We start from the raw sequence: 4,402 nt of genomic DNA, 5'->3' as shown, positions 1-4,402 counted from the left end.
ATAGACATATATATACACATATATATACACATATACACATACATAAATGCATACTCGGGCAAACAGATAAGTATTTATATGCTAGATAAATAGATAGATTTTTTTTCTCCGTGTTTTTCTCCTTGTCTCCGTATTCTTTCTGTTGAAGAGCGTAGCTCGAAACGTCAAAGACTTTCGGTATTCCCGAGCGTCATACTAATATATACTTTTGTTATTTACACCACCTGTCCTCGTCTGTTGTTATTATTTGTATATTCTCCCCCATAGATAGATAGATAGATAGATAGATAGATAGATAGATAGATAGATAGATAGATAGATAGATATGCTTTTGTATGACTATTGTCTTTCTCACAATTAATAACAATCTTTTGAAGAGAGAGAGAAATAGGCTGTAAATGCGAAGGAATTGGGATAAAGAAAAAGATTGAAGAGAACAAGAGCTAGTGAAAGGATAAGCAAAAGGATAAGCAAACAGGGGAGAAAGATAGGGAGGAAGAGCGAAAGAAATAAGAGTACTTAATAAAGAAGAAGAAGAAGAAGAGGAAGAAGAAGAAGAAGAAGAAATATAAAAGGCTAACTAGGCAGAAAGAGCGGAGGGAGTGCAGAAAAGGGCGATATTGGAATAGAAGTTGTAAGGGAGATGGGGGAAGTGAGGACGGAAAGGAAGAAAAAATAAAGTAAGCTAATGAAAGGTGGAGGAGGGAGAGAGAGAGGAAGGAGTGAATGAGAGAGAAGTATTATAGAGATAAAGATAAAGTGAGAGAGGGGGAAAACCTGCTAAATGTAGAAAGAAAAAGAAAGACATGGTGAAAGAGAGAGAGAGGGAGGGAGAAATATAGAGTGAACATGGTGAAATAGTGAGACGGGGGAGGTAATGTATTTATGAGAAAAAGAGAGAGAAGAAACTAGAGACGGAAAAAGAAAGAGTGAGAGATGGTGTATGAAAGAGAAAGAAGAGATAGAATATTGGAGAGAAAGAAAGAAAAGAAAGACCGGAAGAGAAAAAAGAGAAAGAAATAAAAAGTGAAAGGGAGAGACAGAGTAACGAATTAAAGAAGGGAGGAGACGGAGGAGGTAAGAAATTAATAGAATAGAAAGGGAAGGTGAGAAATACAGAAAAAAGTAGAGAGAAGGGAGAGAGATTGAGAGAGAGGGAAAGGGGAAGTACATACAGAGGGAAGTGTAGGAGAGGAAGGGGGAAGAAATATAAAAGTAAAGCGAGGTGTTGGGGAGAGGGAAAACATAAAGAAATAAAGAGGGTGAGGAAGGGAGTGATAGAAGTAAAGAGTGGGAAGGAGGGAGAGATAAAGAAGGAATGGGAAGAGAAATAAAGAAGTAATGAGGACGAGAAGGAAAAGATAAAGAAACAAGCAGGGGATGGGGAGATATAGGAATGAAGAGGGAGAGAGAAGGAGGAGAGACAATGAAACAATAGAGGGAGAGATAAAGAGAGAAAGAGGGGGGACGATATAGTGAAAATAGAAATAATAAAATGGAGTCAGTTGAGAGTTAAAGGCATGACAAAAGTTGTCCAGAGATTCTAACCGGTCAAACACCGTAGAAGCACCTTTTCTAAGTCTCCCCCACACATACATACATATATAGACATATATACACATATATATAGATATATATATATTCTGTTCATACATATACGTAAATATATTTATTATTAAAGGGGTCTTTGGAAAGAGACCGGCCAGTTTTGTGTGTGTGGTGTGTGGAGGGTGAACCTAGAATGCAGGAGCAATGAATAAGAAGGAAAAAAGTGGGGGACAGAAGAAAAAAAAACTCCCGGAAAGATACGTAAGAGAATGATAATAGTAGGAAGAGGAAATTTAAAGGAAGAAATCAAAGAAGAAGGCGAAGAATAAAGAAGAAAGAAAGCGAAACGTTTGTAATAAGAAAGGTGGAAGTGTCTTTCAATCGTCAATTGTTAAAAAAAAGAAGTGAGTGATTTGTTTTGTTTTGTTATTTTCTAACCAAAGAGATATTTCACAATGTTCCTGGCGGACGGCTGCTGTGAGAGAATGGTAATGCCAAGATTAATAACAACAATATTATTGATCATATCACCGATGTTACTAATGATGCTGACAACGACGATGATGATGATGATGATGCTGGCAATGGCGGAGGCGGCGGCAGCGGCGGCGGCGGTGGTGGTCGCTCCGAATGTTTTAGTTCCGACACTGAATTATTAACCCATTTCATAACCTTTAATTAATTATACCCTTGTTTAAAGTTTTACTGAAAAACTAATTGATATACCAGCGAAAGGATAACATAAAAAACACAAAATAATAATAATTATAACAACAACAGCTACTAATAACTAATTAATTAGTGGATATATAAATGAATGTAAGTCTGCGTGTATATTTGTGTGTGTGATTTATTAAAGCAGATAAATAAGGAAGGAAAAAAAAATAGAGAATATCAGGAAGACTTAATATAATAAATTCCTTGGAATACACACACTCACATATATATTAGTGTTTACAGCTTTCTGTTGGCATATTTCGAAATTTTTACCATTTCAACGTGCGGAATATTTAAATTTTCTTCGATGGAATTTTATTGTGGAATACAGTTGGATCTTACCTTTTGAAAAGCAATTGGATAAAAAGTTAGTATGTATAAATTTACCGGTCTGTTTGTGTGTGTGTATAATATATACCCTATGTGGTATGTTTATATTGTTTACAGCGTGATGTATCTTTCACATATGTGTTATGTGCACACTCGCACGTGTACATATGTGTATATTTGGTACTCGTGCGAGTACATGTATTTATATACACACACGTGTGTGTGTGCGTATATGTATTATGCATCTCTTTATGTATGTGTAGGTGTATATACTGCACATGAATGTTTATTATATGTGTATGTATAAAGTACACGTGTGTCGTACACAGACGCGCATATTGTATGCAACTTGTATGTACTATAACATATACGCATGTGTATGTGTTCGTATATATGTGTGTGTGCGCGCGCGTATATGTGTATGTATATTACTCACATGTACTGTGTATATATTTATATATAGGACTATGTGTGCGCCTACTGTAATTTATATAAATTAAATATACAATACATTGATGCATGTGTATGTTTTATGGTTATATGCACACGCGCACACATTTGTGTATATATGTGAAGTTGTTTTGGCGCGGTTTTCCTGTTCTGTTTGAATATTTAACATTTTATTAATGAAAATGAAACAAAAAATATGGTATTTTGAACAAAAGTCTGAGAGAAGAAAGCATGAAAAAAAAAAAACCTCAAAGAATTATCGGCATAATTTAGTTTCGGTTGTTGTCACTTTGATATTCTGCTTATTTCTTTAAAATCTCATCATATATACACACACACACACACATATATATATATATATACATACATACAATTAAACCTTGGGAGAGGCATTATGCCGGTAATAAACACACGCACTGGTTCAGTCCTTTATTAATTTATATAGTTTTTTGTTAAATTATTTCATTGCACACTTGCAATCTCTTCAGTAACTTGTCTCTCCACTTCCATTTATTTTGAATGTATATATATATATATATATACACACACACACACACACGTGTGTGTGGTATGTATTGGTGTGTAGATATATATCTGTGCGTGTTTGTACATGTATATATAAATGCATATTCATGTATGCCTTCAAATATCTAGAAATGCGCTTATGCTTCTTGGTGCGTAATATTGTATGCGTGCATAAATATGTGTGCGTAAATGCGCGCGTGTATATTTGTATTAGTGTGTGCTTGGGTGTCAGCATGCTTATGCCTCTAAGTGTATGTGTGTGTCTGTATATATATGTGTGTGTGTGTGTGTTTGAGAGTTTAATAATGTTTACACGGTGATAAAGATATTTGGGAATCTGGTCCTTCTACGTTACCGTGTTCGATTCCTGCTATTGACTAAGATTTACTTTTTATGTGATTGATAGAATTATCAGAACATTCAGCCCCAGATTTCACCACCTGTCATGCTTCTGTCCTTTATACCAGTAATTTCCTAGAGAGCGATAGGTCCATTATTACCACGTACTCCCTGTCTGGGTTAGATAAATTTAGGGTGAAATGACGGCCCTATAGACACAGTGTCTGTCTTCTTCAGAATTAGTTTCCCATCCTTAGCCATATTGTCTACACTTTAAAATGAGGTAGTGTTGGATCCTCCGTTGGTTTCGACGGTAAAGTCAACGTGTAAATGACTGAGTATTCTACTGTCACACATATCTAGAATGTAATTCTCAAACAGGTTCGTCGAGAAACACTGCGACAAAGTTGAACTTTTAAATTACAGGTACAGTCTTCAGAGAGAGAGAGAGAGAGAGAGAGAGAGAGAGAGAGAGAGAGAGAGAGATGATCCT

At 35.6% G+C, this 4,402-nt stretch overlaps 1 protein-coding gene across 1 annotated transcript in view; it reads left to right on the top strand.

Annotated features, from left to right (window-relative positions):
• The first annotated feature begins 1,271 nt into the window (after positions 1 to 1,271).
• The window catches only part of LOC106882585 (unconventional myosin-Ia), a 354,036-nt gene continuing 350,905 nt past the window's right edge, over positions 1,272 to 4,402 (top strand). The window contains exon 1 of the mRNA XM_052974157.1: positions 1,272 to 2,632. The gene's annotated coding sequence lies outside the window, so the exon portion shown is untranslated. The remainder of the gene's footprint in view (positions 2,633 to 4,402) is intronic.

The sequence above is a fragment of the Octopus bimaculoides genome, chromosome 17 (assembly GCF_001194135.2).
Source record: "Octopus bimaculoides isolate UCB-OBI-ISO-001 chromosome 17, ASM119413v2, whole genome shotgun sequence".
NCBI lineage: Eukaryota > Metazoa > Mollusca > Cephalopoda > Octopoda > Octopodidae > Octopus > Octopus bimaculoides.
Note: the sequence above shows the minus strand (reverse complement) of the source record. Positions and strands in the feature narration are given on the sequence as shown.